Source organism: Oryctolagus cuniculus, chromosome 11, assembly GCF_051225735.1.
Source record: "Oryctolagus cuniculus isolate XC-2025 breed Fujian yellow rabbit chromosome 11, ASM5122573v1, whole genome shotgun sequence".
In the NCBI taxonomy this organism is placed as follows: domain Eukaryota; kingdom Metazoa; phylum Chordata; class Mammalia; order Lagomorpha; family Leporidae; genus Oryctolagus; species Oryctolagus cuniculus.
In genome coordinates, this window is record NC_142877.1 from 39,091,787 (window position 1) to 39,106,261 (window position 14,475).

The 14,475-nt window shown below is 36.3% G+C and overlaps 2 protein-coding genes across 5 annotated transcripts in view; one reads left to right on the plus strand and one right to left on the minus strand.

Annotated features, from left to right (window-relative positions):
• MACROD2 (mono-ADP ribosylhydrolase 2) overlaps nt 1-14,475 on the plus strand; it is a 2,169,899-nt gene that overhangs the window by 237,425 nt on the left and 1,917,999 nt on the right. The window lies entirely within an intron of this gene.
• FLRT3 (fibronectin leucine rich transmembrane protein 3) overlaps nt 12,412-14,475 on the minus strand; it is a 110,940-nt gene continuing 108,876 nt past the window's right edge. The window contains exon 4 of the transcript XR_016215998.1: nt 12,412-12,733. The gene's annotated coding sequence lies outside the window, so the exon portion shown is untranslated. The remainder of the gene's footprint in view (nt 12,734-14,475) is intronic.

The window sequence follows — 14,475 nt, forward strand, 5'->3', positions numbered from 1 at the left end:
TCTTTATTTCATCCTCATTCTTTAAAATTTTAGATTTCTGGTGTGGTAACCTAGATAAAGAATTATAGGTATATGGTTAATTCTCCTCAATAATTAGAAATAACTTAATTATTATAATATTATGCAGTATCATAATATTAATTAACAATTAGATTTATTTTTGCTGATGAGAAGTCTCTTGCCACTCTAATTGTTACCTCTAAATCTATTTCACTCTGATTTAAATTTAATTATGTAGTTTCATTACAATATGTTTAGATCTAGTTATATGTGCATGTAGCTAGCTAAGTGTATATTCAATTTGTGGAATCTTTTTGTTTTGGTGAATTACTAGCCATATTCTCTATAAGTTCTATCTTTAGATACCCTCTTTTCTTGCCAAGTGGGACTCCTGTTAGACAAATGATATATTTTTTCATTCTTGTACCAATTACCTATTTCCTTTTTCATATATTTTCTTTCTATACTGTGTGTCTGTTTCGTATCTCTCTTTAGCTCAGTTTATAGTTCTGCTCATCCTTTGAATGACTTTTTAAAAAAGATTTTATTTATTTATTTGAGAGGTAGAGTTACAGACAGTGAGAGGTAGAGACAGAGAAAGAGAGGTCTTCCTTTCGTTGGTTCACTCCCCAGATGGCTGCAACAGCCGGAGCTGCGCAAGGCCAAAGCCAGGAGCTAGGAGATTTTCCTGGTCTCCTATGCAGGTGCAGGGGTGCCCAAGGACTTGGACCATCTTCTACTGTTTTCCCAGGCCATATCAGAGAGATGGTTTGGAAGAGGAGTAGCCAGGATTAGAACCAGAGTCCATATGGGATGCTTGCACTGCAGGCAGTGGCTTTACTTGCTAAGCCACAGCACTGGCCCCAATTGGCTTTTTTAACTTCTACTTTTTTGTGTTCTTTTTGAAATTCACCTTTCACATGGTCTTATTGATTTAATGCCTTTTGAAGCAACATTTCAGTCATGCTTACTTTAATACTCAGATTGCTTCTATTTCTTAGTAAGCTCTCCTGTTAATTGGTCGTCGACTTTCCCTTTCTGTGCAATTTCAAGTTGTTCTTGTTTACTGTGCTCATCATCAATATACGGTGTTTTTTATTGAATTACTGTGTTTAAGGAGTTGAAAATGTGTTCTACAAGGTACTTTTAAATTTGATTTTGCAGGAACATTTATAGATAAACCCAATATTAGGCCAGTTTTTTAATTTTTAAAATTTTGACATGTAATAGTTGTATGTATTTATGAAGTACAGGTATAGTGTTTTAATACCTGTATATAATGTATTATGATCAGATTAGTGTAGTTAGTATATCCATCACCCCATATTGAGAAAATCTCAAATCCTATGTACTAGCTATTTTAATATATACAATAAAACTTTATCAACTATGGTTACCTTACTGTGCTACAGAATATTAGAAGTTCTTTTTTTCTGTCCAAATGCACCCCTGAATCCATTAACCTTCCTCTCTCTATCCTTTTTCTTCTCATTCTCTTCAGTCTCTGGTAATTACTATTCTATTTTCTACTTTTGTGAGATCATTTTTCTTAGCTTCCACATATGAGTGAGAATGTGGTATTTGTCTTTCTATTCCTTACTTATTTTACTTAACATATCCTACTGTATTTCCATCCACGTTGCAGCAAATGACTAGATCTTGTTCTTTTTTTATGCCCGAATACTATTTTATTATGTGTAAATACTGTATTTTCTTTATATTTTCATCTGTGAGACTAGTTTGTAAGTTAAATTTTCACTTGGAATCTCTCTACCGTAATGTGACTTTGGCTCCCACACTTAGCTGTGTAGCAGAGACTGAGATCATAATTTCCTGTGGATGACACCTTTTCACCAATGACGGGCCAGGTTTTCTGCTGATTCCTTGCAACAATGGAAAAGTGTGTAAATCCAGTTTCAGAGATTGCTTTATGCAGGTATTTTAGTTTCCATTTCCCTATACATGTAGGGTTTGTGACTAAGACTTCCCACCTTGCCTGAGTATTTTAATGCTTTAGTTCCTAGATGCTACAGGCTAATACTCAGTTTTAGCTTTGCTTAGCAATGTAAATATGAGTTTCATTTACATCACTTAGAAACATTTTGCATTGTGTACCTTTTGTTTATACATTCATTAACTGATAAGCATTTGAATTTTTTACAACTTTTGACTGTTATAAATAATGTGCTATAAACAAGCGTATGTTTGAGGGCCTGTTTTTAGCTCTTTTGGATATGTACTTAGGAGCAGAATTGCTGTAACAAAAGATAATGCTATGTTTAACCTTTTGAGACACTGCCAAAATGTTTTTCACAGTAACTGTGTCATGTTACATTCCTGCTTTTTGAGGGTTCTAAATTTCTCCAGATCCTCACCAACACTTGTTTTTTGTTTATTTGCTTTTTATTATAGCCGCCCAAATGAGTATGAAGTAATGTCTCATTGTGGTTTTGATTTTCATTTGCCACATAAATAAGGATGCTGGGCATCTTTTCATGTGCTTGTTGGCACATGAAAATACATCTTTAGAGTAATATCTATTCTACCTTAATTGTGTTGTCTTTTTTTTGTTGAGTCTAAGAGTTTTTCAAAATATGTTTTGGGTAGTAGAATTTATCAGATATGTAACTTGAGGCCAGCGCTGCAGCTTGCTTGGCTAATCCTCTGCCTGCGGAGCCGGCAGCCTGGTTCTAGTCCCGGTCGGGGCACCAGATTCTGTCCCGGTCACTCCTCTTCCTGTCCAGCTCTCTGCTTTGGCCCGGGAGTGCAGTGGAGGATGGCCCAAGTCCTTGGGCCCTGCACCTGCGAGGGAGAACAGGAGAAGCACCTGGCTCATGGCTTCAGATCAGCACGGTGCGCCGGCTGCGGCGGCCATTGTGGGGTGAACCAACGGAAAGGAAGACCTTTCTCTCTCTCTCTCTCACTGTCCACTCTGCCTGTCAAAAAAAAAAAAAAAAAAAAAAAAGATATGTAACTTGAAAACATTTTTCCTATAAGTTATCTTTTCACTTTCTTGATGGAATCTTTGATGTACAAAATTTTAATTTTTATAAAGTCATTTTTTGTTGCTCATGCTTTTAGAATGATATATAAAAGTCAACTGCTAAATACAAGTCATGAAGAATTTCTCCTATCTTTTCTTTTAGGAGTTTTATAGTATTATCTTGTATATTTTAATCTTTTTTAGTATTTTGAGTTAATTTTTGTGTATGCTGTGAGGTAGGGGCTCAGTTTACTTTTTTTGCCTGTTAATATTCTATTGTCCCATTAGAGACTATTCTTTTATTATTAAATGATTTTGATACTCTTGTCAAAAATCAATTGGACCATAGATGTTTGGGTTTAATATTGGACTTGGACTCTATTCCATTCTGTTGGTCAATATGCCTATCTGGCATATATTGATGTTTTGGTTTGCATTCCTTTTGTTTAGAATAGGCTTTATCATGCTCTGCATTTTCTTGCCATCTACCTACCTACCTACCTTTCTTTCTTTCTTTCTTTCTTTTTTTCTTTTTTGACAGATAGAGTTAGACAGTGAGAGTGAGAGACAGAGAGAAAGGTCTTCCTCCCATTGGTTCACCCCCCAAATGGCTGCTACGATCTGAAACCAGGAGCCAGGTGCTTCCTCCTGGTCTCCCATGCAGGTGCAGGGCCCAAGCACTTGGGCCATCCTCCACTGCCTTTCCAGGCCCCCAGAGAGCTGGACTGGAAGAGGAGCAACTGGGACTAGAACCCGGCGCCCATATTTTGGCCATGATCTTATTGTTCATAGCTTTTCCCATTTTTTGATTGGGCTATATATTTTTTCCCCATTTTTGTATACTATGTGAATTGAAGAAATTAGCCATTTATTCCATCCAGTGGAAAAAATTCCCCTACGTTATGCCTAGTTGGTTTTGCCAAATAAATTTTATGGTATATTTTTAATGCAATAGATTTTTTAGAACATTATGTTTGTTATTTTTCTCATTTGTGGTTTCAGGATTGTATTTATTGCTTTTCCTACTTAAAGAGTATAAATTTACTTCTTGTAGAATTTTTGTGTTCTCATTTCTTGCATTAAAGGTTTTATATTTAAGTCACACATACTTTTATACTGTTTAAAATTGTATATAAAAATTAATTATTTTCTTTCTCTTCTTACCATTCCCTTCATTTCCATTCGTTTGTAGGTAACCACATTTAATTTCCTGATGGAAATTCTTTCCTACCTCACTCCATGCCATAGTCAACATATTTACAAGACTTACTTTTTATGTTAAGCTGTGTGTGTTTAGAGGAATGAGAGCCCTTTTGAACTACAAACCTGATATCTTAAATATGTATTTAAATTTGAATTTAAAACCTGTATTTTAAAATGTAGTATAAAGTATCTATATAAAATCTAATAATTTGTTCTTAAAATGTGATTTTGAACAGTGAATTAACTTAAAATTTAACTCAGTCTCTTTATTCTATTAAATTTAAATTAGTGATTTGACCTATTTTTTAATCAGTTCAGCTCACCTCCTCAACAAATCACTCTCTTGCCCCCAACATAGAAGGCTTACATCAAAACTTATTTTGTAATTCATTGATTCTGGCTTTAAGAAGGATTGTCAGTTATGACACCATAATTTAAAAATTTTGTTTTGCTTGTGACATACATTAAAATTAGATGATGTTTTAAAATATTTTTCAGGATTTTTAATGTAACTTGGTAATTATGTATAAATGGTGAATTGACTGATTTGAAATTGCTCTCTTTGTGTTGAAAGGAAAAAAAAACATATATCCACAAAAGCACTCATTGAAGTTACAGGTATATTTTAAGGCAGAATCTAGGTGGTTTTCTAATCTTTATCATTTTGTAATTTTAAGTGTAGGGTATTATTAATTTTTTTTAAAACCACAGAGAGAATGCTTCAACCACAAGCTCTTGATGGAGGTGACCAGGATAAGATCCCTGAGGAATGAGATTCACAGAACATGTGACAACACATGTGGTGTTTGATATAAGTTAAAGGCAGTTCCTACTTTCATTCTTGTCAAGTCAGTACGTTTGAGACTTAAAACTCTAAGCAGTCATTCTCAACTGGCCTCCTCAGACTTACACCATGTAAATTATTATTATTATTATTATTATTATTTTATTTTTCAGAAAACTTTTGTTGATGTAGAGAACACATTTCATAGATCAAAGATATAATTCTTTTTTTCCCCAAACCATTCCTTCCTATTTATTTATTTTACCTAGAAACCTTTATTTAAGGTATATAAACTTCATGTATTTCATGTATACAAATTTAGGAATATAGTGATTCTTTCTGCTCTACCCTCCCTTCCATAAATTATTATCAGTGTTTTGCTGCCCATGAAATCCACATGGCCTCTATCTTGGGAAGATTAGTGTCACTGTTACATTATGAACATGGCTTAAAATTTCTTTTGAGGTCTTATCTTTTGTGTGTTTTTAATTATTCTGTTCTTTACTGTGGCATCTTCATCTCAGTGTTTCTTGTTTTATGTATTAACTTTCTTGTTCTTTATCTTGTTTTTGATTGGCCTTTTTAATTTTTGTTTATTTGTTTATTTTCATTTTATTTGAAAGGCAGTGAGACGAGAGAGAGACCTTCCATCTGCTTATTCACTCCCCAAATGCCTGCAACAGCCAGTGCTAGGCCAGGCCAAATCAGGAGCTTGGAACTCTGTCTAGGTGTCCCATGTGAATGACAAGCTTTTGAGCCATCATCTGCTGCTGCTAGGGTGAGAGTTTGAAAGATGCTGGATTGGAAGCAGAGAAGCTGAAACTTAAAATAGGCACTCCATTATAGGATGCAGGCACCATAAATGATGACTTAACTGCTACACAAAACACCCACCCTGGCCCTTCTTTTGATTTGAGTTTTAATCAAATTATTTTTCTCCTTACATACTTGTAGCCTTTTCCATGGATATATTTGGTAAGCTAAAAGCAAACAGTGAAACCCTAATTATATTAGCAATGTGAAATGTTGTGTTTGTTTCTTGTAAAGAGAGATTAATAATCAGATAGGGGCAGGCACTGTGGTGCAGTGGGTTAAAGCCCTGGCCTGAAGTGCCGGCATCCCCTATGGGCACCAGTTCGAGTCCCTGCTGCTCTGCTTCCAATCCAGCTCTCTGCTATGGCCTGGGATAGCAGTAGAAGATGGCCCAAGTCCTTGGGCCCCTGCACCCACATGGGAGACCCGGAAGAAACTCCTGGCTCCTGGCTTCGGATTGGTGCAGCTCTGGCCATTGCGGTCATCTGGGAAGTGAACCAGCTGATGGAAGACCTCTCTCTCTCTTTGTACCTCTCTCTGTAAGTCTGTCTTTCAATAAATAAAATAAATCTTTTTTTTTTTTTAAAAAAGAATGATCAGATAAAAAATAGAACTGATGAGTTCAACAATAACAAAGAATGACAAGGGGAGACCTGGCATTGTGGTATAGCAGGTTAAGCTGCTGCTTGTGATGCTGGCATTACATATAAATGTGAAAATTTGAGTCGCAGGTGCTCTGCTTCTGATCCAGGTTCCTGTTAGTATACCTGGAAGTCGGCAGAAGATGTTGCGAGTAGTTGGTTCTCTGCCACTCAGGTAGGAGGCTAGTATGGAGTCTGGCTCCTGTCCTTGACCTGGTCCAGACCTGGCTGTTTCAGCCATTTGGGGAGTAGACCATCAGATGGAATATCTTTCCTGTCTCTGTGTCTCTCTGCCTTTCAACTAACTGGATATATCAATTTTTTTTAATGCCAAGAGTTGGCAGTTAACACTGGAAAGTGTTGTGATACATAACATGGATGTAAAATCTTACAAATAACGTAACTCTTTTTTATTTATAATTTTACCATTAATAGTGGCCTCAAAGAGGTAAAACTGAGTTTCACAAATTTTCCCTCTTACATCCTGTGATGGAAATACTAATATTACCAAAATAAGAGCATCTGTAGAGAAAACAGAAGCAAGGAGCTCTAAATGTATCCAACAGATTGCATCATCAACCACCAAGTGACCCTAGAGTTGACTGACTGTATCTCTAAATTAGATGTATTTCTTTGTTGTTGCTTTTCTGGATGCTGAAAACAATTTTTATATATACATTTATTTTAATGTTTTGGGAAAAGGGAAAATACTTCCATAGGTTATCTTATGTGTTTCCATTAAATACTGTGAAAGTGATGTGAAACTCATTTTTAGAAGACAGTCTATTGACAGCTGAAAGGGGGGGGGGGTCTAGGGCTCAGAGTATGGCTGATAAGTTTGATAGTCATTAGTACCTTCACTGACTAGATTGTAGCAGAACATGTCACTGTTTGGATTTCCTCTGTGAAATACACCTTTTTAAAACTCAAAGAACCCCCTTCCCCATCTCCTTGCTACACATTGTACATTTTTTGCTTACCAATACCTGCCAGCCATCTTGTGATACAATGTATGTCAAATGTGAAGTCACCAGGGAATAACTTTCCCGTTCCAACCTTGTTGCTAGCATTATAGCCCATTATTCTCTCTGGAACTCAGATTCTTATACAAAAAGTACTTGATGTCATTTGTTATTTTTGGAAAACAGCATAAATAGAGAAATTCATTCTAACTCAAGATAGTGAATCAAATGAACTCTGGTATATGTGTGTTCTATCAGGCAGAACACTTTAATAATGCTTAAGTTTATTGTGTTCTTTTTTTCTCTACTGCATCCTACGACTGAGACTTTGCAAAGCCAAGAATTTGTCTCTGGAAGAAATTATGCTTTTCTTGGCATTGCTAGTTGAATGATTGAATGAGAGATGGTAGATGGAACATGCTGGAAGTTTTGTCTTGTTATGCAAATTGTAGGTTCATGTTTCCTGTTTGTCTTATTTATAAACTAGCCTTCTTGTCTTACTTTAAATTGCCAATACTCTTAAGATAAGTGAATGCACTGACATAATGATCATCCACTTGCCTGGTAGACTTATTGCTGTGTTTCAGAGATGGTTATTTAAAGCAGATTTGAAAGGCATTCCTTCTGTGACAGATGAGGGCAACACTGTGTCTGGGTCCCTAGCTGTATACCAAAGCGTAAAGGAAGTGAGAGTTAGAGAAGAAAAGTAAAATCAGTTAGGGAAGGGTTTCAGCAGAGAACTCTAATGACCATAACCAAAGCGTTGGCTAGCTCTTCAATGTACTTGTGCCCTGACAAAGAGAATTTTTTTTACAAGCTTGATCAGAAGTGTTCTAGAATGGACAGTTTACATTTTCTTTACTAGTGTCACACTTCCAAAATTGTTTTAATAGAGAATATTACTACTAAATAATACAGAATATAATGTATCTAATCAGAAGTATATAGCTGGTATGTTACAGACTTCTAGGTTTAAGTTTTCTCTGTTTTGATCCCATTTTTAATCCAAATTTTATTGGGTATAGTATTGGACCATTGTAGATGGTTCAATATACTTTAATTTCACTGGTCTTGACTTCAAAATGTGGAAAAATGAAAATAAAAATTTTTGGTACAAAAAAATTTTAAATCTATCCATAGTTTTTTTTTTTTTTTGTAATACACATTATGCATGAACTTTTAAGAGATCACTCAAAACATTTGTCAACTGTGATCTTAGTGCTTTTTAGTTTTATACCTGATCTATGTAATTTATTAAAATCATACAATGAAGTTGTTTGGCAAAAGCCTAGGTATTTTTATGGCTTTCTTCCTGCAAAGTATTCCTTTCTGTAATTCTATGTTCCATTGTGATGGTGATAATCAAGATGCCTTAACAACCAATTCAGTGAATGCCTGGACCAAAGTCTTAAGATTCTGCACTATAAAAAAAGCCAAGAGGACATTTATTAATGTCAAGCAACATTAAGACAGTTTAACATTATAAAAAGAGTTTTTCAAATTCCACAACAATTTCTCTAAAACAGAAGTGAGTTAGGCAGTTTTAGGGAAATAATATGTTGTAAGGATTAAGAGGCTAGACCCTGCCGTCAGCATCAGACTGACATGGATTTGAATACATGTTTTTCTACTATTTATTTTTCATGTGATCTTGTCCTTGTTTGACTATCTAATCTTTATTTCCTTGCCTATGCCACTGAGTTTCAATGAGATTCAGTTGGTGCCATACGTAAGAAGTGGTCGTTTTAATACTTGGCATGTTGTAACTTATTATTAGATGGCTGTTAAAATTACTAGAATTAAAGTATTCAAAAGTATTTTATATTCTGTAGTTTCTGTATACATTTCTATAAAATAAAAAATATACTTTTTGTCTTCAAATTTATGACACTGCTGCCAGTGAGACTGTTTGAGTCAGTTAGTAAAGTAATGACCCCAGTCTATAACCAAGTATTTAAGAAGTGTTTTGGACTATATTTAGTTCTAGAGGATCTGATAGAATATCTACTAATACATTTTTGTTGTGATAAATACTTTGCAATTTGAGGTGTTTCCCTCAGGATAGTGAACTGTGAGTGAAAAACACATAGGAATAAATTTGGGAACTTAGAATGGGAACTTTGGAATTTTAGATTATTGGCAGCATAACTAAACTTTGAAATGGGAAAGTTCATTGATTGAATTGAAAAGGCCAAGAGAAATAAGAGAAAAGTTACTTGACCAAATTTGTGTTTTAAAAGTTATATTGGGGCTGGCGGTTCACTAGGCTAATCCTCCACCTGTGGCGCCAGCACACCGGGTTCTAGTCCCAGTCGGGGCACCGGATTCTGTCCCGGTTGCCCCTCTTCCAGGCCAGCTCTCTGCTGTGGCCAGGGAGTGCAGTGGAGGATGGCCCAAGTGCTTGGGCCCTGCACCCCATGGGAGACCAGGATAAGTACCTGGCTGCTTCCATCGAATCAGCGCAGTGCACTGGCTGCTGCGCGCCAGCTGCGGCGGCCATTGGAGGGTGAACCAATGGCAAAGGAAGACCTTTCTCTCTGTCTCTCTCTCTCACTGTCCAGTCTGCCTGTTAAAAAAAAAAAAAAAGTTATATTGGGCCGGTGCCGTGGCTAACTTGGCTAATCCTCCGCCTGCGGGGCAAGCACCCAGGGTTCTAATCCCGGTTGGGGCACCGGATTCTGTCCTGGTTGCTCGCTCCTCTTCCAGTCCAGCTCTCTGCTGTGGCCCGGGAGAGTAGTGGAGGATGCCCCAAGTGCTTGGGCCCTGCACCAGCATGGGAAACTGGGAGGAGGAACCTGGCTCCTGGCTTCAGATCGGCGCAGCGTGCCAGCTGTAGCAGCCATTTGGGGGGTGAACCAAGGAAAGGAAGACCTTTCTCTTTCTCTCTCTCTCTCTCTCTCTCTCTTTCTCTCTCTCTCTCTCACTGTCTAATTCTGCCTGTCCAAAAAAAAAAAGTTATATTGTATACTTTGATAGAAATATTTTTGATATGCACAAGCAGTTGTATATTATCTTTTTAAAAGAAATGATAGTCATTTTACCATGTTGAAGCTGTGCAGCTTATCAAATGATCCATTTGATGTCAGATTTTTAGATTCTTGAGTGGAGTGTGCATAGATATTTGAAAATATGAGAAACACTGAAAAGTTTTAAAAGAAAACAAGTCCATCTTTGAGAAATTTTTTCAATTGAAATTTAGAAATTTTAATTTTATAGTAATATTGCTATGCACACAAACTTATATGGGCTTTATTAATTTAAAATCCAATTAAAATGAATACTTTATAAATTTAACATAATATGCAGCAACCATAGCATCTCAAACAGATGTAATTTATTTTTAAAATAATTTATATCAATCATATAGTCTATGCAAATCAACTGTTTCTCAGGAGATAGAATAATTTTTAATGACATGAACAATAAAGATGTCAAAAATATATTAGCAAAATAAGAGAAGTTAATTTTCTGTTCATAATTGATGCCATAAATATTCTGTAATCAAGATTTTAAGTGTATAAATATAATGGTGAATATATTTGCCTGGATCATAAAACAAATATTTAGAATACAAGGTTGGCAGAGATCCTTCATTTATTGTATAATGAAGATTGCCTTTGTGTCAGGTATGCTTGAATTTGGGATGGGATGATTCATGCCAAGGATTTGAACAGTCTGTTATGCTGCAGCAAGTGGAATAATAGAGTTACAGGGTAGATAATAGTAGGGAATCTGATGAAAGTGTAGATAAGTAAACATTATTGATCAAGAAGCCTAGTGCTGTGTTGCAGGCAGTCATTTTGACGGAAACACAGAAGATGTCACCATTGGGGACTGGTTGCTGGTAATGATCAGAAGTCCAAGTAAGGTTACAGCAGTGGGAAAGCAGAATGGTAGGGCCAACCTTAAGGATTATGGTTCAGGTCAAGAAAGGATTTCTCATTTAGAGTAAGTCATCAAATTTGCTTTTGGACTTTTAGAGTGTAATATATGTAAAGAACTGAGCTAAGGTTAATGAGGGTCACAAATTCGAATATGATACTGTTTCTGCACATTAAGGAATTTACAGATGGCAATAAAAACATGACCACAGATGTTTTTCTGTCCTGTGTTGGAAATACCAAAGGAAAGTGCAAAGAGAACTAGGCAAGCAAAACAACAACAACAACAAAAAAGAAGATTAAGGACAATATTGGCTGAATGTAATTATGGAAGGAGTCACAGGATGTTATTACAAACTTGTTCAACATGAGGAAAAGATTAGCTACCAAAAATTATTATGTCTGTAAAAGTTATAACTAAACACCAAAACCCTTTGAAGAGTTGTAAAATAACTCAGTAAAGTGGGATTCCTTGGTGTTTAAAGTTTTCTTTTTTATAATGCTTGTAATGGCTGATAAAATTTAAGTACAGAGTGGCTTCTACAGTAACTGTTGCAGGTTGCTGTCTTCTGTGTTTCACAAAATAACACAGCTTTCAATGTTTTGAGTGGTTAACTCCCAATTTGTCCACCTCTTGCCTTTTTATTTTGAATCTCCTATAAATTCATTCTTGTAAATGTGTGTAATATAAACAAGCCTCACTGGAAGCCTATGTAATGAATTGTTTCAATAGTCTATTGCAGTGCATACCATGAACTTGGTAAAAGGAAATTAGGCCCTTGATGGGATTATAAATCATTTTTTTTCTGAGGAAAGTAGATATCTTCAATGGATGGGTGACCGGCAATTTTAAAAAATAAGAACCCAGTTCTTTATAATTTCTTTCACGTGCATTCCTATGTTGTACCACTTTTATAAGTTATTTGTAATTTTTAAAATAAAACTTAAGTGAAAAATATAAAACTTAAGTACTCCTTGCTTATTACATTCATGATTTGCCCTCACAAATATTATTTTAAAATACAATTTTAATACATTTATTTTGTCAATCAATATAGTTTATTCACTGAATCCCATATTAATTTCTGGTTGTTTCTAATGAAGGGGCAGTTGATAATATGGAATCCTTTTACAAATTCTCATATTTTTTTAAGATTTTATTTATTTATTTGAGAGGCAGAGTTACAGACATAGAGAGGGAGAGACAAAGGTCTTCTATCTGCTGGTTCACTCACCATATGGCAGCAACAGCCAGAGCTGGGCCAATTTAAAGCCAGGAGCCAGGAGCTTCTCCTGGTCTCCCATGTGGATGCAAGGGCCCAAGCACTTGGACCATCTTCTGCTGCTTTCCCAGACACAGTAGCAGAGAGCAGGAGTGGAAGTGAAGCAGCTGGGACTTGAACTGGTGTCCTGTGAGATCCACACTGCCAGGATGGTGGGGCGATGGCGTTCTTCAGCAAGGAGCCCTGGAGACAAGTTTCAGTGAACATGTTTCAGTGAACATGTCTGTTTTATTAAAGATCAAGTACACCTTTTACAGGGCAGGCAGAAGGGGCATAGCTAATTCAGGGCAACGCTAATTCTGTAGGATAGTTATTGGCTCCGCTATGCTTCTCCAATCAGCTTGAAGGTCATGTAGAATAGTAGCCTTCCTAATAGGCCTGGGCCACACCCAGGAGCAATCTATGGATTGGCTCTTCAACAGAAGTGGGGGCGGGGAAATGTGCCTGAGGCTCCTGCCGCATGCCAGCAGTCAGATTAACCCCCTGCATGGGCATTCTCCTACCCAGGTACAGGATCACCCACTTATCAGCATTGAAGGTGGCAGCTTTACCTGCTACACCACAGCACTGGCCCCCAAATTCTCATACTTAAAAGAAATTGTTTTGAGCTTTAGAGTTTCTTTCATACAACAGTGCATTACATTTTATGATGTGTCTTCACCAAAATTTTTTAAGTGAAATTTAAATTAACACCACTGTGCAGTTTTATGTGTATTTTACATTGTGTGTGTACAAGCGTGGTATGCATGCCTATATTAGTAGAAAGCCTTTTTATGAAGATAAACACAATGTGATGTGTACTCATAAAATTCTCTTCCTTCAGTAAGCTCAACTCTCCTTGCCCTCGACAAATCTTATATATGTCTCGTGACTTTTTTGGGTCACTTTTATGTAACATAAAGTCCTATGGTTGAAATTACATGTCTGGCTGTTTAGTGTAATAATTAAAACTATAATCTTGATTTAAACTTGAGGCTGTTTGTCTCTTTCAGGTTGTTGTTATGACAGGCCAGTTGTCTTGATGTTAGAAAGAAGGACTCTCAGCTGCATCTCTTTTCTCCTGTGTGGCAGCTACAGTTTCTGACTCCTGCAGGATTGCAGGAGTGAAGAAGATGTGAAAGTGCAAGAAAGTTTCTACTTAGCTAGTATTGTTGTAAAATGGATTTGTGTTTAAAGCTGATTCTTTGCCTTGTAGGGCACTTTCTCCTTGACTGTCTTGAATCACTTACCTTTTGTTGCTTTAACTAGGGAGAAGGGTGTTTTGAATCTAATTGCCCGCTTTCTCCTCCAGTGTATATGTTTCTGAAGGTATCTACAGTTTCCTGTAAGGTCTCATTTCCTCTCCAGGTGACTCTTTTGGACCAGATTTAAGATAACTCCACATGAGCACCTATTCAAACGTGGCCCATATGTGGCACATGGTAAACACGTTGTTTTACTACACAGCTTTCTCCATCAGAGCAACTGAATACACATTCTCTTGTTCTTTAGATTTATAGGTAAAAGCCAAGATACCATTGTGGCATACCATTTTGAAACTCTGAGAGCCATATGTTAAACTGAGTGGTAAGGAGCAGGCTCCTACACACCTCTCTCATTTGTTGGGGGTTAGAGGTTCATCACACACAGGTTTCCCAAAAGTCTGCTTTCAGTGTTTCAGCTAATCTCTAAATTCTGACTCTTATACCCTTAATATACATATGTTATAGGGTTTGAGTTGTGATTTTCAGAAACTTCCTCTAAAAATTGGAATCTTGATGTGACACCTGATTTTTTAGTGCCCTATCTAATATATTTTGTTTCAAAAAATGTTTTCATATTCACACATTGTTAAAATCTTTACAATTAGAATTTAGATTACTAAATATGAAATTCTTTGTTTCAAAACTATCATGGTTCCAGTTTTATACAACTTTGCATATCTT